Source organism: Cnephaeus nilssonii, assembly GCF_951640355.1.
Source record: "Cnephaeus nilssonii genome assembly, chromosome: 24".
NCBI classification, from domain to species: domain Eukaryota; kingdom Metazoa; phylum Chordata; class Mammalia; order Chiroptera; family Vespertilionidae; genus Cnephaeus; species Cnephaeus nilssonii.
In genome coordinates this window covers 3,384,281-3,412,116 of record NC_137095.1, presented here as the reverse complement: position 1 = coordinate 3,412,116, position 27,836 = coordinate 3,384,281, and the positions used below count along the sequence as shown (strand labels likewise).

General features: G+C 56.0%; 2 pseudogenes across 2 annotated transcripts in view; both read left to right on the top strand.

Moving 5' to 3' along the window:
- Positions 1 to 27,836, top strand: part of LOC307094820 (protein SET-like) — a 671,772-nt pseudogene that overhangs the window by 86,381 nt on the left and 557,555 nt on the right. The window lies entirely within an intron of this gene.
- On the top strand, positions 22,730 to 26,344 carry LOC307095027 (neugrin-like; annotated as a pseudogene). Its single transcript has 2 exons — positions 22,730 to 22,761; positions 25,642 to 26,344. The product of its transcript is annotated as a neugrin-like (transcript).

The following is a 27,836-nucleotide window of genomic DNA, read 5'->3' as shown; positions in this document are numbered from 1 at the left end:
GTCCAGTCTCAGTCAGAGATCATTGAGGGCACCGTCCACATGCCCAGCGTCAGAGGTCATACAGGGCTACATCCACAGGCCCATCCTCAGTCTGAGGACATGGAGGGCTTCATCCACAGGCCCAGCCTCAAGCAAAGGTCATGGAGGACTCCGTCCACAGGCCCAGCCTCAGACAGAAGTCATAGAGGGCTCCAACCACATGCCCGGCCTCAAACAGAGGTCATAGAGGTCTCCCCCGAAAAGCTAGGCCTCAGTCAGAGGTCATAGAGGGCTCCATCCACAGCCCAGGCCTCAGTAAGACGTCAAGGAGGACTCCATCCAGTGGCCCAGACTCTGTCAGAGGACATGGAGGGCTCCATCCACTAGCTCGGCTTCAGGCAGAGGTCAAGGAGGGCTCAGTCCACAGGCCAAGCTTAACTCAGAGGTCAATGAAGGCTCCGTCCACAGGCCCAGCCTCAGTCAGAGGTCATAGAGGGCTCCATTGAAAAGGCCAGCCCCAGTCAGAGGTCATAGAAGGCTCTGTCCACAGGCCCAGCTTCAGTCAGAGGTCATATAGGGTTCCAACCATAAGACCAGCCTCAGTCAGAGGTCTTTGAGGGTTTCATCCACAGGCCCATCCTCAGTTAGAGGACATGGAAGGCTCCATCCTCAGTCCCACCCTCAGGCAGAAGTCATGGAGGGCTCCATCCACAGGCCCAGCCTCAGGCATAGGTCATAGAGGACTCTATCTACAGTCCCAGCCTCAGTAAGAGGTCATGGAGGGCTCCATCCAAAGGCCAAGCCTCAGGCAGGGCTCATAATGGCCTTTGTGCACAGGACCAGTCTCAATCAGAGGTTATAGAAGGCTAGGTCCACAAGCTAAGCCTTAGTCAGAGGTCATAGAGGGCCAGCCTCAATCAGGGGTTATAGAGGGCTATATCCACAGGACCAGCCTCAATCAGAGGTTATAGAGGGCTATGTCCACAAGCCAAGGCTTAGTTAGAGGCCATAGCGGGCTCCATCCACAGGCCCGGCTTCAGGCAGAGGACATAGAGGGCTCCATCCATAGACCCGGTCTCAGGCAGAGGTCATAGAAGGCTCCGTACTGAGGCCCAGCTTCAGTCACAGGTCATGGATGGTTCCAAACACAGGACCAGCCTCAGTCAGAGGTCATTGAGGGCTCCGTCCACATGCCCAGCGTCAGTCAGTGGTCATAGAGGGCTCCGCACAAAGGCTACACCTCAGTCAGAGGTTATAGTGAGCTCCATCCACAAGCCCGGCCTCAGTCAGAGACCATACAGGGCTCCATCCACAGGACTGGCCTCAGGCAGAGGTCAAAGAGTGTTCCAACCACAGGCCCAGCCTCAGTCACAGGTCACGGAGGGCTCCATCTACAGGCCCGACCTAAGGCAGAGGTCAAGGAGGGTTCCGTCCAGCGGATAGGCCTCAGTCAGAGGTCATAGAGTGCTCCAACCACAGGTCCCGCCTCATGAAGAGGTCATGAAGGACTCCATCCACAGTCCCAGCCTTAGGCAGAGGTCATAGAGGGCTCCTTCCAAACACCCAGCTTCAATCAGATATCATGGAGGGCTCAATCTACAGTCCAAGCCTCAGGCAGACGTCAAAGATGGCTCTGTCCACAGGCCCAGCCTCAGACAGAGGTCATAGAGAGCTCCAACCACTGGCCCGGCCACAGTCAGATGTCATAGAGTGCTCCATCAACAGGCCAGGAATCAGGCAGAGGACATAGAAGGCTCCATCCACAGGCCAAACCTTAGTCAGAGGTTATAGAGGGCTCCGTGCACAGGCCAGGCCTCAGTCAGAGGTCATATACAGCTCCATCCACAGGCCTAGCCTCATGCAGAGACCATAGAGTGCTCCATCCACAGCACCAGCATCAGTAAGAGGTCATGGAGGGCTCTAATCACAGGTCTAGCCTCATGAAGAGGTCATGGAGGGCTCTATCCACAGTCCCAGCCTTAGGTAGACGTCAGAGAGGGCTCCTTCCAAACACCCAGCTTCAATCAGATGTCAAGGAGGGCTCCATCTACAGTCCAAGCCTCAGGCAGACGTCATGGAGGGCTCCATCTACTGACCCAGCCTCAGGCAGAGGTCATAGAGGGCTCTGTCCACAGGACCAGCCTTAGAAGTCATGGAGGGCTCCAACCACATGCCCGTCCTCAGTCAGAGGTCATAGAGGTCTCCGCAAAAAGGCTAGGCCTCAGTCAGAGGTCATAGAGGGCTACATCCACAGGTACAGCCACAGAGGTCAATAGGGGCTCCTTCCAGAATCCCAGCCTCCGACAGAGGTCATGGAGGGCTCCAACCACTGGCCCGGCCTTAGTCAGAGGTCATAGAAGGCTCCATCCAAAGGCCAGACCTCAGTCAGAGGTCATAGAGGGCTCCATCTACAGGTACAGCCACAGTCAGAGGTTAATAGGGGCTCCGTTTACAGGCCCAGCCTCAGTCAGATGTCATAGAGGGCCCACCACAGACCAAGCCTCAGTCAGAGGTAATAGAGGGCTCCATCTACAGATACAGCCTTAGTCAGAGGTCATGAGGGGCTCCATCCACAGGCCCAGCCTCAGAAAGAGGTCATTGAGGGCTCCAACCACTGGCCTGGCCTCAGTCAGAGGTCATAGAGGGCTCCATGCACAGGCCCAGCCTCAATCAGAGGACATGGAGGGCTCCAACCTCAGGACCAGCCTCAGTCAGAGGACATGGAGGGCTCTGTCCAAAGGTCCAGCTTCAATCAGATGTCATGTAGGGCTCAAAGTCACTGTCCCATCCTCAGGCAGAGGTCATAGAGTGCTTTGTCCACAGGCCCAGCCTCTGTAAGAGGTCATTTAGGGCTCCGAGCACAGTTCCAGCTTCCGACAGAGGTTATAGAGGGCTCTATCCGTAGGACTATACTCAGGCAGAGGTGCTGGAGGGCTCCATCCACAGGCCTGGCCTCAGGCAGACGTCATGGAGGGCTCACTACACAGATCCAGCCTCAGTCAGAGATCATGGAGGGTCCCAACCACAGGTACAGACTCAGTCAGGGGTCATAGAAGCCTCCAACAAAAGGTATGCCCTCAGGAAGAGGTCATGGAGTCTCCATCCCCAGTCCCAGTCTCAGTCAGAGGACATGGAGGGCTCCATCCACAGGCCCATCCTCAGTCAGAGGACATGGAGGGCTCCATCCACAGGCCCAGCCTCAGTCAGAGGACATGGAGGGCTCCATCCACAGGCCCATCCTCAGTCAGAGGACATGGAGGGCTCCATCCACAGGCCCAGCCTCAAGCAAAGGTCATGGAGGACTCGGTCCACAGGACCAGCCTCAGTCAGAGGTCATAGAGGGCTCCATTCACAGGAACATCCTCAGACAGAGGGCAGTAGGGGCTCCATCCACAGGCCCAGCCTCAGACAGAAGTCATGGAGGGCTCCAATCACATGCCCGGCCTCAGTCAGAGGTCATAGAGGTCTCCCCCAAAGGCTACGCCTCAGTCAGAGGTCACAGAGGGCTCCATCCACAGGTACAGCCACAGTCAGAGGTCAATAGGGGCTCCTTCCAGAGGCCCAGCCTCCGATAGGGGTCATGGAGAGCTCCAACCACTGGCCCGGCCTTAGTCAGTGGTCATAGAAGGCTCCATCCAAAGGCCAGGCCTCAGTCAGAGGTCATATACAGCTCCATCCACAGGCCTAGCCTCATGCAGAGGTCATAGAGGGCTCCATCCACAGCACCAGCATCAGTAAGAGGTCATGGAGGGCTCCAATCACAGGTCCGGCCTCATGAAGTGGTCATGGAGGGCTCCATCCACAGTCCCTGCCTTAGGCAGACGACAGAGAGGGCTCCTTCCAAATACCCAGCTTCAATCAGATGTCATGGAGTGCTCCATCTACAGTCCAAGCCTCAGGCAGACGTCATAGAGGGCTCTGTCCACAGGACCAGCCTCTGTAAGAGGTCATTGAGGGCTCTGAGCACAGGCCCTGCCTCAGGCAGAGGTCATAATGAGCTCTGTCCACAGGCCCAGCCTCAGTCAGAGGACATGGAGGGCTCCATCCACAGTCCCAGCCTCAGTCAGAGGTCATAGAGGGCTCTATCCGTAGGACTATACTCAGGCAGAGGTGATGGAGGGCTCCATCCACAGGCCTGGCCTCAGGCAGACGTCATGGAGGGCTCAGTACACAGATCCAGCCTCAGTCAGAGGTCATGGAGGGTTCCTACCACAGGTACAGACTCAGTCAGGGGTCATAGAAGCATCTAACAAAAGGTATCCCCTCAGTCAGAGGTCATGGAGGACTTCAACAACTGGACCGGCCTCAGGCAGAGGTCATAGAGTACTCCATCCCCAGCCCCAGCCTCAGTAAGAAGTCATGGAGGGCTCCATCCACAGGCCAAGCTTCAATCAGAGGACACGGAGGGCTCCATCCACAGTCCCAGCCTCAGTCAGAGGTCATACAAAGGACCATCCACAGGCCTGGCCTCAGGCAGAGGTCATGGATGGCTCCATCCACAGGCCAAGCCTCAGTCAGAGGTCATAGAGGTCTCTGTGCACAGGCCCAGCCTCAGTCAGAGGTCATGGAGGACTCCAACCACAGGCCAAGCCTCAGTCAGTGGTCATAGAGGGCTCCATCCACAAGCCCAGCCTCAGTCAGAGGACATGGTGGACTCCATCCACAGTTCCAGCCTCAGGCAGAGGTCATGAAGGGCTCTGTCAACAAGCCCAGCCTCAGTCAGAGGTCATAGAGGGCTGAATCTACAAGGCATCCTCAGTCAGAGGTCATAGAACGCCGTGTCCACAGGCCCAGCTTCAGTCCGAGGTCATGGAGGGCTGCAACCACAGGACTAGCCTCAATCAGAGGTCATTGAGTGCTCCGTCCACATACCCAACCTCAGTCAGAGGTCATGGAGGGCTCCGTCCACATGCCCAGCCTCAGTCACACTTCATAGAGGGCTACATTCACAGGCCCAGCCTCCGTCAGAGGTCATAGTGAGCTCCATCCGCAGGCACAGCATCTTTCATAGGTCATAATGGGCTTTGTCCAAACGCCCAGCATCAATCAGAGGTTATAGAGGGCTATGTCGACAGGGACAGCCTCAATCAGAGGTTATACAGGGCTATGTCCACAAGCCAAGCCTTAGTCTGAGGCCATAGCGGGCTCCATCCACAGGCCCGGCCTCAGGCAGAGATCATGGAGGGCTCCATGCACATACCCAGCCTCAGGCAGAGGTCATAGAGGGCTCTGTCCACATGACCAGACTCTGTAAGAGGTCATTGAGGTCTCCGACCACAGGTCTCCCTCAGGCCGAGGTCATAATGATCACTGTCCACAGGGCCAGCCTCAATCAGAGGACATAGAGTGCCCTGTCCACAGGCTCAGCCTCAGTCAGAGGTCATGGAGGGCTCCAACCAAGGGCCAAGCCTCAGTCAGAGGTCATAGACGGCTCCATCCACAGATACAGCCTTAGTCAGAGGTCATGATGGGCTCCATCCACAGGCCCAGCCTCAGAAAGAGGTCATTGAGGGCTTCAAACACTGGCCCGGCCTCAGTCAGAGGTCATAGAGGGCTACATCCTTCAGGCCCAGCCTCAGTCAGAGGACATAGTGGGCTCCATCCACAGTTCCAGCCTCAGGCAGAGGTCATGAAGGGCTCTGTCAACAGGCCCAGCCTCAGTCAGAGATCATAGAGAACTCCATCCACAAGCCATCCTCAGTCAGAGGTCATAGAAGGCTCCGTCCACAGGCCCAGCTTCAGTCCGAGGTCATGGAGGGCTGCAACCACAGGACCAGCCTCAGTCAGAGGTCATTGAGGGATCCGTCCACATACCAAGACTCAGTCAGAGGTCATGGAGGGCTCCATCCATAGGCCTAACCTCATTCAGAGGGCATGGAGGCCTCTATCTACATGTTCAACCTCAGGCAGAGGTCATGGAGGGCTCCGTCTACAGGCCCAGCCTCAGTCACACTTCATAGAGGGCTACATTCACAAGCCCAACCTCAGTCAGAGGTGATAGTGAGCTCCATCCGTGGGCCCAGCATCAGTCATAGGTCATAATGGGCTTTGTCCAAACGCCCAGCATCAATCAGAGGTTATAGAGGGCTATGTCGACAGGGACAGCCTCAATCAGAGGTTATACAGGGCTATGTCCACAAGCCAAACCTTAGTCTGAGGCCATAGCGGGCTTCATCCACAGGCCCGGCCTCAGGCAGCGATCATGGAGGGCTCCATCTACAGTCCCAGCCTCAGTCAGAGGACATGGAGGGCTCTATTCACAGGCTCAGCCTCAGTCTGAGGTCATAGAAGGCTCCATCCACAGGCCCTTCTCAGGTAGAGGTGAGAGAGGGCTCCATCCCACGCCCCAGCCTCAGTAAGAGTTCATGGAGGGCTCCATCCAAGGCCCAGCCACAGTCAGAGGACATGGAGGGTCCTTCCACAGACCAAGCCTCAGGCAGAAGTCATAGAGGGCTCCGTCCACAGGCCAGGGATCAGGCAGAAGACATAGAGGGCTCCATCTACAGGCCCAGCCTCAGTCAGAGGACATGAAGGGCTCCCTCCACAGGGCCACCCTCAGGAAGAGGTCATGGAGGGCTCCATCCACAGGCCCAGTCACAGTCAGAGGTCATGGAGGGCTCCACCCACAGAACCAGCCTCAATCAGAGGACACAGAGGGCTCCATCCACAGTCCCAGTCTCAGTCAGAGGTCATAGAGAGGACCATCGCCAGGTCAAGCCTCAGTCAGTGGTCATAGAAGGCTCCGTCCTCAGGCCCAGCTTCAGTAACAGGCCATGGATGTTTCCAAACACAGGACCAGCCTCAGTCAGAAGTCATTGAGGGCTCCGTCCACATGCCCAGCATCCGTCATAGTTCATACAGGGCTCGATCCACAGGCCCAGCCTCAATCAAAGGTCATAAAGGACTCCGTCCACAGGACCAGCCCCAGTCACAGGTCATAAAGGGTTGCATTCACAGGACCAGCCTCAATCAGAGGGCAATAGGGGCTCCATCTAAAGGCCCAGCCTTAGACAGGAGTCATGGAGGGCTCCAACCACATGCCCGTCCTCAGTCAGAGGTCATAGAGGTCTCTGCAAAAAGGCTAGGCCTCAGTCAGAGGTCATAGAGGGCTCCATCCACAGGTACAGCCACAGTCAGAGGTCAATAGGGGCTCCTTCCAGAGTCCCAGCCTCAGACAGAGGTCATGGAGGGCTCCATCCAAAGGCCAGAACTCAGTCAGAGGACATAGAGGGCTCCATCTACAGGTACAGCCACAGTCAGAGGTTAATAGGGGTTCCGTTCACAGGCCCAGCCTCAGTCAGAGGTCATAGAGGGCCCAACCACAGGCCAAGCCTCAGTCAGAGGTCATAGAGGGCGCCATCCACAGATACAGCCTTAGTCAGAGGTCATGAGGGGCTCCATCCACAGGCCCCGCCTCAATCAGAGGACATGGTGGGCTCCATCCACAGTTCCAACCTCAGGCAGAAGTCATGGAGGGCTCTGTCAACAGGCCCAGTCTCAGTCAGAGGTCATGGAGGGTTCCAACGACAGGACCAGCCTCAATCACAGGATATAAAGGGCTCCATCCATGGGCCCAGCGTCAGTCAGACGTCATAGAGGGCTCCAACCTCAGGACGAGCCTCAGTCAGAGGTCATTGAGGGCTCCCTCCACATGCCCAGCCTCAGTCAGAGGACATGGAGGTCTCCGTCCAAAGGTCCACCTTCCATCAGATGTCATGTAGGGCTAGATTCACAGTCCCATCCTCAGGCAGAGGTCATAGAGGGCTTTGTCCACAGGCCCAGCCTCAGGAAGAGGTCATTGAGGGCTCAGACCACAGGCCCGGCTGAAGGCAGAGGTCATCATGGCTCTGTCCACAGGCACAACCTCAATCAGACGATATAGAGTGCCCTGTCCACAGGCCCAGCCTCAATCAGAGGTCATAGAAGGCTCTGTCCACAGTCCCAGCCTCAGATAGAGGTCATGGAGGGCTCCACGCACTATCCCGGCCTCAGTCAGAGGTCATAGAGTGTTCCATCCACAGGCAAGGCATCTGGCAGAGGTCAGAGAGGGGTCCATTCACAGGCCAAGTCTCAGGCAGGTGTCATAATGGTCTTTTTCCACAGGCCCAGCCTCAATCAGGGGTTATAGAGGGCTATGTCCACAGGACCAGCCTCAATCAGAGGTTATAGAGGGCTATGTCCACAAGCCAAGCCTTAGTCAGAGGCCATAGCAGGCTTCATCCACAGGTCAGGCCTCAGTCAGAGGACATGGAGGCCTGCATCCACAGACCCAGTCTCAGGCAGAGGTCATAGAAGGCTCCATCTTCAGGCCCAGCTTCAGTCACAGGTCATGGATGTTTCCAAACACAGGACCAGCCTCAGTCAGAGGTCATTGAGGGCTCCGTCCACATGCCCAGTGTCCGTCAGAGGTCATACAGGGCTCCATCCACAGGCCCAGCCTCATGCAATGGTCATAAAGGACTCCGTCCACAGGACCAGCATCAGTCAGAGGTCATAGAGGGCTGCATTCACAGGACCAGCCTCAGTCAGAGGGCAATAGGGCTCCATGCACAGGCCCAGCCTCAGACAGAAGTCATGGAGGGTTCCAACCACATGCCCGTCATCAGTCAGAGGTCATAGAGGTCTCCGCAAAAAGGCTAGGCCTCAGTCAGAGGTCATAGAGGTCTCCGCAAAAAGGCTAGGCCTCAGTCAGAGGTCATAGAGGGCTCCATCCACAGGTACAGCCACAGTCAGAGGTCAATAAGGGCTCCTTCCAGAGGCCCAGCCTCCGACAGAAGTCATGGAGGGCTCCAACCATTGGCCCGGCCTTAGTCAGTTGTCATAGAAGGCTCCATCCAAAGGCCAGAACTCAGTCAGAGGTCATATAGGGCTCCATCTACAGGTACAGCCACAGTTAGAGGTTAATAGGGGCTCCGTTCACAGGCCCAGCCTCAGTCAGAGGTCATAGAGGGCCCAACCACAGGCCAAGCCTCAGTCAGAGGTCATAGAGGGCCCCATGCACAGATACACCCTTAGTCAGAGGTCATAAGGGGCTCCATCCGCAGACCCAGCTTCAGAAAGAGGTCATTGAGGGCTCCAACCGCTGGCCCGGCCTCAGTTAGAGGTCATAGCGGGATCCATCCCAGGCCCAGCCTCAATCAGAGGACATGGTGGGCTCCATCCACAGTTCCAACCTCAGGCAGAAGTCATAGAGGGCTCTGTCAACAGGCCCAGTCTCAGTCAGAGGTCATGGAGGGCTCCAACCTCAGGACCAGCCTCAGTCAGAGTACATGGAGGGCTCCGTCCAAAGGTCCACCTTCCATCAGATGTCATGTAGGGCTGGATTCACAGTCCCATCCTCAGGCAGAGGGTATAGAGGGCTTTGTCCACAGGCCCAGCCTCAGGAAGAGGTCATTGAGGGCTCTGACCACAGGACCGACTTCCGGCACAGATCATAGATGGTTCCAACCACAGGACCAGCCTCAGTCAGAGGTCCTTGAGGGCTCCGTCCACAGGCCCATCCTCAGTCAGAGGACATGGACTGCTCCATCCACAGGCCCACCCTCAAGCAAAGGTCATGGAGAACTCCGTCCACAGGACCAGCCTCAGTCAGAGGCAACAGGGGCTCCATCCACAGGCCTATCCTCAGACAGAAGTCATGGAGAGCTCCAACCACATGCCCGGCCTCAGTCAGAGGTAATAGAGGTCTCCACCCAAAAGCTAGGCCTCAGTCAAAGGTCATAGAGGGCTCTATCCACAGCCACAGACTCAGGCAGAGGTCAATAGGGGCTGCATCCACAGGCACAGCCTCAGACAGAGGTCATAAAGGGCTCCAACCACTGGCCCAGCCTCAGTCAGAGGTCATAGAAGGCTCCATCTGCAGGACTATACTCAGGCAGAGGTGATGGAGGTCTCAATCCACAGACCCGGGCTCTGGCAGAAGTCATGGAGGACTCAGTACACAGATCCAGCCTCAGTCAGAGGTCATGGAGGACCCCAACCACAGGCCAGGCATCAGGAAGAGGTCATAGAGGGGTCCATCCATAGGCCAAGCCTCAGGCAGGGGTCATAATTGTCTTTGTCCACAGGCCCAGCCTCAATTAGGGGTTATAGAGGACTATGTCCACAGGACCAGCCTCAATCAGAGGTTATAGAGGGCTATGTCCACAAGCAAAGCCTTAGTCAGAGGCCATAGAGGGTTCCAACTACAGGCCCGGCCTCAGGCTGAGATCATGGAGGGCTACATCCACAGTCCCAACCTCAGTCAGAGGACATGGAGGGCTCCATCCACAGGCCTGTCCTCAGGCAGAGGTCATAGAAGGCTCTGTCCACAGGCCCAGTTTCAGTCACAGGTCATGGATGGTTCCAACCACAGCACCAGCCTCAGTCAAAGGTCATTGAGGCACAGTCCACATGCCCAGCATCAGTCAGAGGGCAATAGTGGCTCCATCCACAGGCCCAGCCTCAGACAGAAGTCATGGAGGTCTCCAACCACATACCCGGCCTCAGTCAGCGGTCATAGAGGTCTCCCCGCAAAGGCTAGGCCTCAGACAGAGGTCATAGAGTGCTCCATCCACAGCCCAGGCCTCAGTAAGACATCAAGGAGGGCTCCATCCAGAGGCCCAGACTCTGTCAGAGGACATGGAGGGCTCCATCTACAGGCTCGGCTTCAGGCAGAGGCTCAGTCCACAGGCCAAGCTTAACTCAGAGGTCAATGCGGGCTCCGTCCACAGGCCCAGCCACAGTCAGAGGTCATAGAGGGCTCCATCCACAAGGCCAGCCTCAGTCAGAGGTCATAGAAGGCTCCGTCCACAGGCCCAGCTTCAGTCAGAGGTCAAGGAGCGTTCCAACCACAGGACCAGCCTCAGTCAGAGGTCAATGAGGGCTCCGTCCACATGCCCAGCGTCAGTCAGAGGACATGGAAGGCTCCATCCACAGGACCGGCCTCAGGCAGATGTCAAAGAGGGTTCCAACCACAGGTCCAGCCTCAGTCAGAGGTCATGGAGGGCTCCGTCAGATGACAGGCCTCAGTCACAGGTCATAGAAGGCTCCAACCACAGGTATGGCCTCAAGAAGAGGTTATGGACGGCTCCATCCACAGTCCCAGCCTCAGGCATAAGTCATAGAGGGTTCCTTCCAAACACCCAGCTTCAATCAGATGTCATGGATGGCTCTATCCACAGTCCAAGACTCAGGGAGAGGTCAGAGAGGGCTCCGACCACAGGCCCGGCTTCAGGCAGATGTCATAATGGGCTCTGTCCACAGGCACAACCTCAATCAGAGTACATAGAGTGCCCTGTCCACAGGCCCAGCCTCAATCAGAGGTCATAGAAGGCTCTGTCCACAGTCCCAGCCTCAGATAGAGGTCATGGAGGGCTCCACCCACTGTCCTGGCCTCTGTCACAGGTCATAGAGGTCTGCATCCACAGACCAGCATCAGGCAGATGTCATAGAGGGCTCCACCCACTGGCCAAGCCTCAGGCAGGGCTCATAATGGCCTTTGTCCACAGGACCATCCTCAATCAGCGGTTATAGAGGGCTATGTCCACAAGACAAGCCTTAGTCAGAGGCCATAGCATCCACAGTCCCAGCCTCAGTCAGAGGACATGGAGGGCTCCATCCACAGGCCCGGCCTCAGGCAGAGGTCATAGAAGTCTCCATCCACTGGCACAGCTGCAGTCAGAGGTCATGGAGGGTTCCAACCATAGGAGCAGCCTCAGTCAGAGGACATTGAGGGCCTCGTCCACATGCCCAGCGTCAGTCAGAGGTCATAGAGGGCTCCATCCACAGGCCAAGCCTCAGGCAGGGTTCATAATGGCCTTTGTACACAGGACCAGCCTCAATCATAGGTTATAGATGGCTGTGTCCAAAGGACCAGTCTCAATCAGAGGTTATAGAGGGCTATGTCCACAAGCCAAGCCTCAGTCAGAGGTCATAGAGGGCTCCGTCCACAGGCCCAGCCCGAGTCACACTTAATAGAGGGCTACATTCACAGGACCAGCCTCAGTCAGAGGTCATAGAGAGCTCCATCCGCAGGCCCAGCGTCAGTCATAGATCATAATGGGCTTTGTCCACAGGCCCAGCATCAATCAGCGGTTATAGAGGGCTATGTCGACAGGGCCAGCCTCAATCAGAGGGTATAGAGGGCTATGTCCACAAGCCAAGCCTTAGGCTGAGGCCATAGCGGGCTCCATCCACAGGCCCGGCCTCAGGCAGTGATCATGGAGGGCTCCATCTACAGTCCCAGCCTCAGTCAGTGGACATGGAGGGCTCCGTCCACAGGCCCAGCCTCAGTCACACTTCATAGAGGGCTACATTCACAGGACCAGCCTCAGTCAGAGGTCATAGAGAGCTCCATCCGCAGGCCCAGCGTCAGTCATAGATCATAATGGGCTTTGTCCACAGGCCCAGCATCAATCAGCGGTTATAGAGGGCTATGTCGACAGGGCCAGCCTCAATCAGAGGGTATAGAGGGCTATGTCCACAAGCCAAGCCTTAGTCTGAGGCCAAAGCGGGCTCCATCCACGGCCCAGCCTCAGTCAGAGGTCATAGAGGGCTCCATCCACAGGTACATCCACAGTCAGAAGTCAATAGGGAATCCTTCCAGAGGCCCAGCCTCCGACAGAAGTCTTGGAGGGCTCCAACCACTGGCCCGGCCTTAGAGGTCATAGAAGGCTCCATCCAAAGGCCAGGCCTTAGTCAGAGGTCATATAGGGCACCATCCACAGGCCTAGCCTCATGCAGAGGTCATAGAGGGCTCCATCCACAGCACCAGCCTCAGTAAGAGATCATGGAGGGCTCCGTGTACAGGCCCAGCATCAGGCAGAGTTCATGGAGGGGTCCATCCACAGGACTGGCTTCAGGCAGAGGTCAAAGAGCGTTCCAACCACAGGCCCAGCCTCAGTCACAGGTCACGGAGGGCTCCATCTACAGGCCCGGCCTAAGGCAGAGGTCATGGAGGATTCCGTCCAGAGGATAGGCCACAGTCAGAGGTCATAGAGGGCTCCAACCACAGGTCCGGCCTCATGAAGAGGTCATGGAGGGCTCCATCCACAGTCCCAGCCTTAGGCAGAGGTCATAGAGGGCTCCTTCCAAACACCCAGCTTCAATCAGATGTCATGGATGGCTCCATCCACAGGCCTGGCCTCGGGCGGAAGTCATGGAGGGCCCAGCCTCACACAGAGGTCATGGAGGACTCCATCTATAAGCCCAGCCTCAGTCAATGAACATGGAAAGCTCTGTCCACAGGCCCAGTCTCAGGCAGAGGTCATGGAGGGTTCCCTCTGCAGGCGTATACTCAGATAGAGGTCATGGAGGGCTTCATCCAGAGGCCCAGCCTCAGTGAGAGGTCATGGAAGGCTGCAACCACAGGAACAGCCTCAGTCAGAGGTCATAGAGGATTCCATCCACAGATCCCAGCCTCAATCAGAGGGCAATAGGGGCTCCATACACAGGCCCAGCCTCAGACAGAGGTCATAAAGGGCTCCAACAACTGGTCTGTCCTCAGTCAGAGTTCATAGAGGGTTCCATCCACAGGCCAGGCCTCAGGCAGTGCATAGAGGGCTCTATCCACAGACCCAGCCTCATTCAGAGGTCATGGAGGGCTACATCCACAGGCCAAGCCTCAGTCAGAGGACATGGAGGGCTCCATCCACAGGCCCAGCCTCAGGTAGATGTCATGGAGAACTCCTTCCACAGACCAAGCCTCAATCACAGGGCTTCATTCAAAGGCTCAGCCTCAGTCAGAGGTAATAGAGGCCTCCATCTGCAGGCCTATTCTCAGGCAGAGGACATTGAGAGCTCCATCCACAGGACCGGCCTCAGACAGAGGTCATGGAATGCTCAGTCAACAGGCCCAGCCTCACACAGAGGTCATGGAGGGCTCCATCCACATGCCCAGACTCAGTCTGAGGTGATAGAGGCCTCCATCCACAGGCCCACCCTCAGTCAGAGGTAATGGAGGGCTTCAACCAAAAAACCAGCCTCAGTGAGAGGTCATGGAGGGCTCCGTCCACATGCCCATCCGCGGTCAGAGTTCATAGAAGGCTCCCTCCACCGGCCCAGGCTCAATCAGAGGACATGGATTATTCCATCCACAGGCCCAATCTCAGTCAGATGTCATGGAGGGCTCCGTCCAGAGGCCTGGCCTCAGGCAGATGTTATAGAGGACTACATCCACAGGCCCAGTCTCATTAAGAGGTCATGGAGGGCTCGATCCGCAGGCCCAGCCTCAGGCAGAGGTCATGGAGAGGTCCATCCACAGGCCCAGCCTCAGTCAGAGGTAATGGAGGGCTCCATGCACAAGCCTGACCTCAATCAGAGGTCATAGAGGGCTCCATCTACAAGCCCGGCCTCAGAGAGATCATAGAGGCCTCCGCCCACAGACCGAGCTGCAGTCAGAGGTCATGGAGGGCTCCATTCACTGGCCCGGCCTAAGTCAGAAGTCATAGAGGGCTCCACCTACAGGCCCAGCCTCAGTCAGAGGTCATAGAGGGCTCTATCCGCAGAACTATCCTCAGGCAGAGGTTATGGAGGGCTCCATCCACAAGCCTGACCTCAATCAGAGGTCATAGAGGGCTCTATCTACAAGCCCGGCCTCAGTCAGAGATCATAGAGGCCTCCGTCCACAGACCGAGCTGCAGTCAGAGGTCATGGAGGGCTCCATTCACTGGCCTAGTCTCAGTCTGAGGTCATAGAGGACTCCATCCACAGGCCCAGCCTCAGTCAGAGGTCATAGAGGGCTCTATCTGCAGAACTATCCTCAGGCAGAGGTTATGGAGGGCTCTATCCACAGGCCCAGCCTCAGTCAGAGGTAATGGAGGGCTCCATCCACAAGCCTGACCTCAATCAGAGGTCATAGAGGGCTCTATCTACAAGCCCGGCCTCAGTCAGAGATCATAGAGGCCTCCGTCCACAGACCGAGCTGCAGTCAGAGGTCATGGAGGGCTCCATTCACTGTCCTGGCCTCAGTCAGAGGTCATAGGGGGCTCCATCCATAGGCCCAGCCTCAGTCAGAGGTCATAGAGCGCTCCATCCACAGGCATGGCCTCAGGCAGAGGTCATAGTCGGCTCAATCCAAAGGCCTAGCCTCAGTCAAATGTCATGGAGGGCTTCGTCCAAAAATCCGGCCTCAGGCAGAGATCATAGTGGGTTCCATCCACATGCCAAGCCTCAGTCAGAGGTCATAGAAGGGTCTGTCCGCAGGCCTAGCTTGAGCCAGAGGTAATGGAGGGCGCCAACCACAGGACAAGCTTCAGTCAGAGGTCATAGAGGGCTACATCCACAGGCCCAGCCTCAGGCAGATGCTTGGAGAGCTCCTTCCACAGGCCCAACCTCAGTCAGAGGTCATAGAGGGCTCTATTCACAGGCCCAGCCTCTAGTCCGAGGTCATGGAGGGCTCCACCTACAGGCCCGGCCTCAGACAGAGGTCATAGAGAGCTGTATCCACAGGCCCAGCCTCAGTCAGAGGTCTTAGAGGCTCCATCCACAGGTCCAGCCTGAGTCAGAGATCATAGAGGGCTCCCTCCGCAAGTGTATATTCAGATAGCGTTCATGGAGGGCTCAGTCCACAGGCCCAGCCTCAGTCAGAGGTCATAGAGGGCTCCATCAACAGGCCCGACCTCAGGCAGAGGTCATAGAGCACTCCAAGCACAGGCCCGGCTTCAGGCATCGGTCATGGAGGGTTTCATCCAGAGGCCCAGCCTCAGTCAGAGGTCATGGAGGGCTTCATCCAGAGGCCCAGACTCAGTCAGAGGTCATGGAAGGCTCCAACCACAGGAACAGCCTCAGTCAGAGGTCATAGAGGATTCCATCCACAGATCCCAGCCTCAATCAGAGGTCAATAGGGGCTCCATCCACAGGCCCAGCCTGATTCAGAGGTCATGGAGGGCTCCATCCACAGGCCCAGCCTCAGGCAGTTGTCATGAACTTCGTCCACAGACAGGCCTCATTCAAAGATCATAGAGGGCTCCATTCACAGGCTCAGTCTCAGTCAGAGGTAATAGAGGCCTCCATCTGCAGGCCTACTCTCAGGCAGAGGACATGGAAATCTCCATCCAGAGGACCGGCCTCAGGCAGAGTTTATGGAAGGCTCAGTCAACAGGCCCAGCCTCACACAGAGGTCATGGAGGGCTCCGTCCACATGCCCAGCCTCAGTCAGAGTTCATAGAGAGCTCCCTCCACAGGCCTATTCTCAGTCAGAGGACATGTAGTGCTCCATCCACAGGCCCAACCTCAGTCAGGGGTCATGGAGGGCTCCAACCACAGGCCAAGCCTCAGTCAGAGGTCATGGAGGGCTCCATCCGCAGGCCCAGCCTCAGTCAAATGTCATGGAGGGCTTCATCCAAGAAGCCGGCCTCAGGCAGAGGTCATAGAGGGTTCCATCCACATGTCAAGCCTCAGTCAGAGGTCATAGAAGGCTCCATCCGCAGGCGCAGATGGAGCCAGAGGTCATGGAGAGCTCCATCTACAGACCCAGCCTCAGTCAGAGGTCAAGGAGGGCTCCACCTACAGTCCCGGCCTCAGACAGAGGTCATAGAAGGCTGTATCCACAAGCCAAGCCTCAGTCAGAGGACATGGAGGGATCCGTCCACAGGCCCAAACTCAGTCATAGGTCATAGAGGCTCCATCCACAGGTCCAGCCTCAGTCAGAGATCATAGAGGGCTCCATCCGCAGGTGTATACTCAGAGAGAGTTCATGGAGTGCTCCATCCATAGGGCTAGCCTCAGGCCAAGGTCATGGAGAGCTCCGTCCCCAGGCCCAGCCTCAGTTTGAGGTGATAGAGGGCTCCATCCACAGACCCAGCCTCAGTCACAGGTCATAGAGGGCTCCATCTGCAGGCCTATACTCAAGAAGAGGTCATGTACGGTTCCATTTACAGGCCTGGCCTCGGGCAGAGGTCATGGAGGGCTCAGTCCACAGGCCCAGCTTCAGTCAGAGGTCATGGTGGGCTCCAACCACATGTCCAGCCTCAGTCAGAGGTCAAAGAGGCCTCCATCCACAGGCCCACCGTCATTCACTGGTAATGGAGGCATCCATCCCCAGGACCGGCCTCAGGCAGAGGTCATGGAGGGTTCCATCCACAAGCCCAGCCTCAGTCAGGGAACATGGAGAACTCTGTCCACAGGCCCAGTCTCAGGCAGAGGTCATGGAGGTGTCCATCCACAGGACCAGCCTCAGTCAGAGAACATAGAGGGGTCCATCCACAGGACAAGCCTCAGTCAGAGAACATAGAGGGCTCCATACAAAGGCCCAGCCTCAGGCAGAGGTCATGGAGGGCTCCATCCACAGGCCAAGCCTCAGTCAGAGGTCATAGAGGGCTCTATTCAAAGGCCCAGCCTCAGTCAGAGGTCATGGAGGGCTCCATCTACAGGCCCGGCTTCAGACAGAGATCATGGAGGGCTCTGTCCAGAGGCTAGGCGTCAGTCAGAGGTCATAGAGGGCTCTGTCCACAGGCCCAGACTCAGACAGAGGTCAGAGAGAGCTCCAACCACTGACCCGGCCTCAGTCAGATGTGATAGAGCACTCCATCAACAGGCCAGGAATCAGAGCAGAGGTCATAGAGGGCTCCATGTACAGGCCCAGCCTCAGGCAGAGGTCATGGTGGCGTCCATCCACAGGACCAGCCTCAGTCAGAGGTCATGGAGGCCTTCATCTAAGGGCCGGCCTCAGGCAGAGGTCATGGAGGGCTACGTCCAGTAGCTAGGTCTCAGTCAGAGGTCATAAAGGGCTCCCATTACTGGCAAGGCCTCAGTTGGAGGTCATAAAGGGCTCCATCCACAGGCCCAGCCTCAGGTAAATGTCATAATGGGCTTTGTCCACAGGCCCAGTCTCAATCAGAGGTTATAAATGGCTATATCCACAGGCCCAGACTCAATAAGAGGTTATAGAGGGCTCCATCCACAGGCGAAGCCTTAGTCAGAGGTAATAGAGGGCTCCGTCCACAGGCCTAGCCTCAGACAGAGGTCATGGATAGCTCCAACCACTGGCCCGGCCTCAGTCAGATGTCATAGGGAGCTCCATCAACAGGCCAGGAATCAGACAGAGTTCTTAGAGGGCTCCATCTACAGGCCCAGCATCAGTCAGTGGACATGAAGGGCTCCATCCACAGGCCCAGCCTCAGTCAGATGTTATAGAGGGCTCCGTCCACAGGCCCAGCCTCAATCAGATGTCATCGAGGACTCCATCCACATTCCCAGCTTCAGGCAGAGGTCATAGAGGATTCTGTCCACAGCTCCAGCCTCAATCAGAGGCCATGGTGGGCTCCGTCCACAAACCCAGCCTTAATGAGATGTAATGGAGGGCTCCATGCACAGTCCCAGCCTCAGATAGCGGTCATAGAGGGCTCTAACAACTGGCCGGACCTCAGTCAGAGGTCATAGAGGACTCCATCAACAGGTACCGCCTCAGTCAGAGGTCATGAGCTGCTCCATCCACAGGCCCAGCCTCAGTCAGAAGTCATAGATGGCTCCATTCACAGGCCCAGTCTCAGTGGAGGACATGGAGTGCTCCATCCACAGGCCCAACCTCAGTCACAGGTCATGGAGGCTCTGTCCAGAGATCAGAGAGGTCTCCAACCACTGGCCCGGCGTCCTTCAGATGTCATAGGAAGCTCCATCAACAGGACAGGAATCAGGCAGAGTTCATAGAGGGCTCCATCTACAGGCCCAGCATCAGTCAGAGGACATGAAGGGCTCCATCCACAAACCCAGCCTTAATCAGATGTAATGGAGGGCTCCATGCACAGTCCCAGCCTAAGGTAGTGGTCATAGAGGGCTCTAACCACTGGTTGGATGTCAGTCAGAGGTCATACAGGACTCCATCAACAGGTACAGCCTCAGTCAGAGGTGATGCAGGGCTCCGTCCACATGCCCATCCACGGTCAGAGGTCATAGATGGCTCCCTCCACAGGCCCAGCCTCAGTCAGAGGTCATAGAGGACTCCATCCACAGGCCCAGCCTCAGTCAGAGGTCATAGAGGGCTCTATCTGCAGAACTATCCTCAGGCAGAGGTTATGGAGGGCTCCATCCACAGGCCCAGCCTCAGTCAGAGGTAATGGAGGGCTCCATCCACAAGCCTGACCTCAATCAGAGGTCATAGAGGGCTCTATCTACAAGCCCGGCCTCAGTCAGAGATCATAGAGGCCTCCGTCCACAGACCGAACTGCAGTCAGAGGTCATGGAGGGCTCCATTCACTGTCCCAGCCTCAGTCAGAGGTCATGGAGGGCTGCATCCGCAGGCCCAGCCTCAGGCAGAGGTCATGGAGAGCTCCTTCCCCAGGCCCAGCCTCAGACAGAGGTCATGGAGGGCTCCATTCACTGTCCCAACCTCAGTCAGAGGTCATGGAGGGCTGCATCCGCAGGCCCAGCCTCAGGCAGAGGTCATGGAGAGCTCCTACCCCAGGCCCAGCCTCAGACAGAGGTCATGGAGGGCTCCATCCACAGGCCTACCCTCAGTCAGAGGAAATGAAGGGCCCATGCACTGGCCCAGCCTCAGGCAGAGGTCATGGAGGGCTCGATCCACAGGCCCAACGTCAGGCAGAGGTCATATAGGGCTCCATCCACAGCCCCACCCTCAGTAAGAGGTCATGGAGTGCTCCATCCACAGGGCCACCCTCAGGCAGAGGTCATGGAGAGCTCCGTCCACAGGCCCAGCCTCAGGCAGAGGTCATAATGGGCTTTGTCCACAGGCCCAGCCTTAATCAGAGGTTATAGAGGGCTCTGTCCACAGGCCCAGCCTCAATCAGAGGTTATAGAGGGCTATGTCCAAAGGCCAAGCCTTAGACAGAGCTCATAGAGGGCTCCATCCTCAGGCCCAGCTTCAGTCGAGGTCATGTAGGTCTCCAATCACAAGCCCAGCCTAAGTCAGAGGTCATAGAGAATCCCATCCCCAGGGAAAGCCATAGTAAGAGGTCAATAGGGGCTCCATCCACAGGCCCAGCCTCAGACAAAGGTCATGGAGTGTTCCAACCACTGGACCGGCCTCAGTCAGAGGTCATAGAAGATTCCATCCACAGGCCAAGCCTCAAGCAGGGCTCATAATGGCCTTTGTACACAGGACCAGCCTCAATCATAGGTTATAGATGGCTGTGTCCAAAGGACCAGTCTCAATCAGAGGTTATAGAGGGCTATGTCCACAAGCCAAGCCTTAGTCAGAGCTCTTAGAGGGCTCCTTCCACATACCCAGCCTCAGTCAGAGGTCATAGAGGGCTCCATCCACAGGCCCAGCCTCAATCAGAGGGCATGGAGGCCTCTATCTACATGCCCATCCTCAGGCAGACGTCATAGAGGCCTCCATCCACAGGCCCACCCTCAGTCAGAGGTCATGGAGGGCTTCAACCACATGCCCATCCGCAGTCAGAGTTCATAGAAGGCTCCCTCCACTGGCCCAGTCTCAATCAGAGGACATGGATTATTCCATCCACAGGCCCAATCTCAGTCAGAGGTCATAGAGGGCTCCAACCACAGGTCCGGCCTCATGAAGAGGTCATGGAGGGCTCCATCCACAGTCGCAGCCTTAGGCAGAGGTCATAGAGGGCTCCTTCCAATCACCCAGCTTCAATCAGATGTCATGGAGGGCTCAATCTACAGTCCAAGCCGCAGGCAGACGTCAGAGAGGGCTCCATCCACAGGCCAAGCCTCAGGCAGGGATCATAATGGTCTTTGTCCGCAGGCCCAGCCTCAATCATTGGTCATAGAAGGCTCTGTCCACAGTCCCAGCCTCAGATAGAGGTCATGGAGGGCTCCACGCACTGTCCCGGCATCAGTCAGAGGTCCTAGAGGGTTCCATCCTCAGGCCAGGCATCAGGCAGAGGTCAGAGAGGGTTCCATCCACAGGCCAAGCCTCAGGCAGGGATCATAATGGTCTTTGTCCGCAGGTCCAGCCTCAATCAGAGGTTATAGAGGGCTACGTCCACAAGCCAAGCCTTAGTAAGAGGCCACAGCGGGCTCCATCCATAGGCCCAGCCTCATGCAGAGTTCATGGAGGGCTCCATCCATAGTCCCAGCCACAGTCAGAGGACATGGAAGGCTCCATCCACAGACCCGGTCTCAGGCAGAGGTCATAGAAGGCTCCGTTCTCAGGCCCTGCTTTATTCACAGGTCATGGATGGTTCCAACCTCAGGACCAGCCTCAGTCAGAGGTCATTGAGGGCTCTGTCTACAGGCCCATCCTCAGGAAGAGGACATGGAGGGCTCCATCCACAGGCCCAGCCTCTAGCAAAGGTCATGGAGGACTCCGTCCAAAGGACCAGCCTCAGTCAGAGGTCGTAGAGGGCTCCATGCACAGGCCCATCCTCAGGCAGAGGTCATAATGAGTTTTGTCCACAGGCCCAGCCTTAATTAGAGTTTATAGAGGGCTATGTCCACAGGCCCAGCCTCAATCAGAGGTTATACAGGGCTATGTCCAAAGGCCAAGCCTTAGTCAGAGCTCATAGAGGGCTCCATCCTCAGGCCCAGCTTCAGTCAGACATCATGGAGGTCTCCAATCCCAAGCCTAGCCTAAGTCAGAGGTCATAGAGGGTCCCATCCACAGGGAGAGCCACAGTAAGAGGTCAATAGGGGCTCCATCCACAGGCCCAGCCTCATACAGAGGTCATGGAGTGCTTCAACCACTGGACTGGCCTCAGTCAGAGGTCATAGAAGGCTCTATCCACAGGACTTTCTCAGGCAGAGGTCATAGAGGAGTCCATCCCCAGCCCCAGCCTCAGTCAGAGGACATGGAGGGCTCCATCCATAGGACTCTACTCAGGCAGAGGTGATGGATGGCTCCATCCACAGGTCTGGCCTCAGGCAGAGGTCATGGATGGCTCAGTACACAGATCCAGCCTCAGTCAGAGGTCATGGTGGACCCCATCCACAGGTACAGACTCAGTCAGAGGTCATTGAGGGCTCCATTCACAAGTACAGCCTAAGTCAGAGGTTATGGAGGGCTCCGTCCAGAGGCTAGGCCTCTGTCAGGTGTCATAGCAGCATCCAACAAAAGGTACGCCCTCAGGCAGACGTCATGGGGCTCCATCCACAGTCCTAGCCTCAGGCAGAGGTCAAAGAGAACTCTGTCCACAGGACCAACCTCTGTAAGAGGTCATTGAGGGCTCCGACAACAGGCCCTGCCTCAGATAGAGGTCAAAATGGACTCTGTCCACAGGCCCAGTCTCAATCAGAGGACATAGTGTGCCCTGTCAACAGGCCCAGCCTCAATCAGAGGTCATGGAGGGCTCCATCCACAGGCCAAGCCTTAGTCTGAGGCTTCAGGGGCTCCATCCACAGGCCCAGCCTCAGAAAGAGGTCATTGAGGGCTCCATCCACAGGCTCGGCCTCAGGCAGAGATCATGGAGGGCTCCATCCACAGGCTCAGCCACAGTCAGCGGACATGGAGGGCTCTATCTACATGCCCAGCCTCAGGCAGAGGTCATAGAGGGCTCTGTCCACAGGCTCAGCCTCAATCCGATGTCATGCAGAGCTCCATCCACATTCCCATCCTCAGTCAGAGGTCATAGAGGGCTCCAACCACAGGCCTGGCCTCAGGTCGAGGTTATGGAAGACTCCGTCCACAAACCCAGGCTAAGCCAGAGGTCATAGAGGGATCCATACACAGGAACAGCCTCAGTCAGAGGGGCTACATCCACATGCTCAGCCTCATACATAGGTCATGGAGGGCTCCAAACACTGGCCTGGCCTCAGGCAGAGGTCATGGAGGGGTCCATCCACAGGACTGGCCTCAGGTAGAGGTCAAAGAGCATTCTAACCACAGGCCCAGCCTCAGTCAGAGGTCATGGAGGGCTCCATCTACAGGGCTGGCCTAAGGTAGTGGTCATGGAGGGTTCCGTCCAGAGGATAGGCCTCAGTCAGAGGTCATAGAGGGCTCCAACCTCAGGTCTGGCCTCATGAAGAGGTCATGGAGGGCTCCATCCAAAATCACAGCCTTAGGCAGAGGTCATAGAGGGCTCCTTCCAAACAGCCAGCCACAGTCAGATGTCATAGAGGGCTCCATCAACAGGCCAGGAATCAGGCAGAGCACATAGAGGGCTCCATCCCCCAGGCCCAGCCTCAGTCACAGGACATGAAGGGCTCCATTCACAGGGCCAGCCGTAGGCAGAGGTCATAGAGGGCTCCTTCCAAACACCCAGCCATAGTCAGATGTCATAGAGGGCTCCATCAACAGGCCAGGAATCAGGCAGAGCACATAGAGGGCTCCATCCCCAGGCCCAGCCTCAGTCACAGGAGATATAGGGCTCCATTCACAGGGCCAGGCGTAGGCAGAGGTCATGGAGAGCTCCGTCCTCAAGCCCAGCATCAATCAGATGTTATAGAGGGCTATGTCCAAAGGCCAAGATTAGAGCTCATAGAGGGCTCCATCCACAGGCCCAGCATCAGTCAGAGGACATGGAGGGCTCCACCCACAGTCCCAGCCTCAGGCAGAAGTCATAGAGGACTCCGTCCACAGGCCTAGCTTCAATCTGATGTCATGGAGGGCTCCATCCACATTTCCAGCCTCAGGCACAGGTCATAGAGGGCTCCATCCACAGGCTCAGTGTCTGTTATAGGTAATAATGGGCTTTGTCCACAGGCCCAGCATCAATCAGAGGTTATAGAGGGCATTGTTGACAGGGCCAGCCTCAATCAGAGGGTATAGAGGGCTATGTCCACAAGCCAAGCCTTAGTCAGAAGCCACAGTGGGCTCCCTCCACAGGCCCGGCCTCAGGCAGAGATCATGGAGGGCTCCATCCACAGTCCCAGCCTCAGTCAGAGGTCATAGCGGTCTCCATCCGTAGGACTATACTCAGGCAGAGGTGATGGATGGCTCCATCCACAGGCCCAGCCTTAGGCAGAGGTCATAGAGGCCTCTGTCCCCAGGCTCAGGCTCAATCCGATGTCATGCAGGGCTCCAACCACAGGCCTGGCCTCAGGTCGAGGTTATGGACGGTTCCGTCCACAAACCCAGGCTAAGCCAGAGGTCATAGAGGGATCCATACACAGGAACAGCCTCAGTCAGAGGTCAATAGGGGTTCCATCCACAGGCTCAGCCTCAGACAAAGGTCATGGAGGACTCCAAACACTGGCCTGGCCTCAGTCAGAGGTCATGGAGGGCTCCATCCACAGACCCGGTCTCAGGCAGAGGTCATAGAATGCTTCGTCCTCATGCCCAGCCTCAATCAGAGGTCATAGAGGGCTCCATCCACAGGCCAAGACTTATAGTCAGAGGTCATAAAGGGCTCCGTCCACAGGCCAGGCCTCAGGCAGAGGTCACAGAGGTCTCCATCCACAGGACAAGTCTGAGGCAGAGGGCATAGAGGGCTCCATCCACAAGACAGCCTCAGTTAAAGGTTATGAGGGGCTCCATCCACAGGCCCAGCCTTAGATAGAGGTCATTGAGGGCTCCACCCACTGTCCTAGCCCTAGTCAGAGGTCATAGATGGCTCCATTCACAGGACAGGCATCAGGCAAGGGTCATAATGGCCTTTGTTCACAGGACCAGCCTCAATCAGCGGTTATAGAGGGCTATGTCCAGAAGCCAAGCCTTAGACAGTGGTCATGGAGGGCTCCAACCACTTGCCCGGCCTCAGTCAGAGGTCATAGAGGGCTCCATCCACAGGCCCAGCCTCAGGCAGAGGTCATGGAGGGCTCTATCCAAAAGCCCAGCCTCAGTCAGTCGTCACAGAAGGCTCCGTCCACAGGCTCATCTTCAGTCAGAGGTCATGGAGGGTTCCAACAACGGGCCCAGCCTCAGTCAGAGGTCATGCAGGGCTCCAACTACAGGTCCCGCTTCAGGCAGAGGTCATGGAGGGCTCCGTCCTGAGGATACGCCTCATCAGAGTTCATAGAGGGATCCAACCACAGGCCTCGATCGGGGACTGGTTAGCGCCTGCAGCTATCTGACCAAGTCCCTGATCGGGCTTGGCGGCAGCACACTCCAAGCCCCGATCATAGATCACGGACTTGGGCAGGCGGCATGGGTTAGCGCCCGAACCTGCTTGACCAGTCCCCGATCGGACTGGTTAGCGCCTGCAGCTTGGTTCTCCAGTTTTCGGTAACAGTACCGGCTCCTTCCTGGGCCCTCAGACTGAAGCAGGGCCTTGCTTCTTCCCTCATCAGAGGCACAGGGGCAGGTGTTGGGCTCCTTTGGAACCACGGTCCCTTCACCAGGGACGTATTTCATCGCCCGTTTAGAAAGCTCACCTTCCTCGGGGGCTGCTGTTGTGGGTGTTAGATTTCCGGGGCAGTGAACTGATAGATCCTCCATTCCCCCAACTGATGGATGGAGAATGTCCTAAACTCCACCTGCAGCCCAAACACTCCTGAGCACCTAACCAGGCACCTTATATGGACTGTACATTGAACCACCAATCAGCACCTGCAAATACCCTAACCCCCGAATCCTAAGTCCCTAATCATGTGCCTTACATGAAACCACCAATCAGCATGTGCCGACTACCCTAAGCCCCATCCCTTAGCTTTCCTCCCCTTAAAAGGCGCCTTCACCTCTGCACACGTGCTCTCTTCCTTTGGGAGGCAGCCCAGCAGGGGTCTTCTCCTCCAATAAAGTCTGTGTCCGGGTCTCCAGCCCTCTGTCTCATTTTTCATTAACAAAGAGACAAGGGCTGGGCACCCCCTGATTCAGCTGAGACACTTCAACCACCCATGTTGCTCCCACGCATGGCTTCTGCCTTTGGTTCTCTCCCCCAGCGCCCTGAGACAACAGAAAAAAGCCATCCTGTTCCAGAAAATTCAGAGGCAAATGGAGGCCTGAGGGGCCCCTCCCAGGACTGACCATGAAGCCAGGGAGCAGATCCGGTATTTACATGAAGAATTTCCAGAGTCCTGGTCAGTTCCCAGATTGGCTGAAGGCTTGGATGTTAGCAGCGATGTGATCAGAAGGGTTTTAAAAAGCAAGTTTGTGCCCACATTGGAGAAGAAACTGAAGCAGGATCAAAAGGTCCTTCAGAAAGCTGGGCGTGCCCACTCGCTCCACCAGCTTCCAGGCCCTGGGGATGCCTGGGAGCTGCTTTCTGCAGGCCGCCCTGTGTCAGGAGCTGAAGCCTCATCCCAAAGCCAAGGTCACAGCACAGCTCTGAGGGTGACAGAACTGAATACTCAGAGTACAAACCTCCCGAGGAGACAGAAGGGAAGGAATAAAGGAGCCCAGAGCCTGGAGAAGGAAAGCTTTGTGCCTGTTGCTGCAGCCCAAGGTCAGCACAGAGAGCTGCAGAAGTACTCCACCAGTGGTTGTGAGGACGCCAGAGGCTCTGACAGTGATGGATTGCCAAGTGCGAAGGAGCTGGAAGCATTGAAGGCAAGAGAACTGGGTGAGCAGGACTTCAGCAGCAAGGTAGTACAGAGGGGGCGAGAGTTCTTTGACGACAATGGGAACTTCCTGTACAGAATTTGAACTGGAGGCTGGCTGGTGGAGGTGTCATGTAAAATACAGCTGAGCGAGCATATTGGAGCTGCCTGGATTTCTGTGTGTGGATTGTCCACCTTGGAAATGATGAGCCTGAAAATGGAAGGAGCCGCTTGGATTTCAGTCTGACAAGGGACAGTGAACTTCACAGGGCAGATGTATATGTGGGCAGCGTGAATAACAGTCTAGGTGTAGTGTAGCTCCTGGAGCATGGCTCCTGGTCTGACCATGTGGATATTCAGTACTCACCCTTCTTACTTAGGCTTTCTATGTGTCAAAACCAGCCTGTGTCACATATGTTAGGAGTTTGTTGTCTTTATCATATGTCCATGGGAGGAATTGAAAAGTGTTCCTTCTGACATCGTTTACTTCTTGATTAATGAACACCAACAGTTCTGGAGCTGCTTAGTCAATTGGTTGTATTCATTTTGTGCAAAGTAAAGTGAAATGCAGCAAAAAAATAAGTATATACATATATGCATAGTCCATGGACATAGACAATCATGTGCTGAGTGCCTAGAAATGGTGGGGGCAGGGTAGAGGGAGGCAAAGGGGGATGAGGATGGGGAAATTGGGTCTATTTGTAATAGAGCTAACAATAAAAAAGATAGTTTGCCCACATGGCATGGCTCAGTGGTTGGGCATGGACCCATGAAACAAGGTATCTCTAGTTGGATTCCAGGTCAGGGCACTTGCCGAGGTTGGTGAGCTCCATCCCTGTAGGGGGCATGCAGGAGAGAGCTGATCAATGATTCTCTCTCATCATGGATGTTTCTCTGTCTCACTCTCTCTCTAAAAAATCAATAAAGAAAGAAGAGCTTTAAAATTGATTTGATTAAACAACACCAATTTGAGTGAAGACCAACACGTTTTCTCCCAGGTCCTCTAAGCAAAATCATGCCTTGGTCTGTTGTGTAGAAGATGTCCAGGCATACCTGTGTTCAGGAACAGGAAGCAGCTGGAGCAGGTCGGCCTCACCTTGGTCTGCAGTGTTAGAGTTCATTACTTCATGTTCGAAAAGATTTCACTGCACAAGTTCAGAAGATTTTGAGGGTACATTAATTGAAACTGGGGATAATGAAAAAACGTAGGCCTTATGATAGAACAGGAAGCAGCAGAGAGATAGAACAGGAAACAGCAGGATCCTTTGACTCTGTAGAAACATTGTGGGAAATAAATGAGGCAAAGCGAGGCTGCTGTGAGCTCACTGGGCATTCAGAGGAAAGGAGGCCTTGAGCGCAGATTCAGGGGTTAGGCCAGGACGAGCTTCACTGCTCATTGCTACCCTGGTTGCAGGTTGCGTGGGATCCCTGAAAATCTTAGGAGAGCTGGGCAAGCGTGGTTCATTGGTTGAGTGTTAACCTATGACCCCACAGGTCACTGATCAATTCCTGGTCAGGACATATTCTCAGGTGGTGGACTGGATTCATATTGTGGTGCATGCAGGAGGCAGCCTATCAGTGATTCTCTCTCATCATTC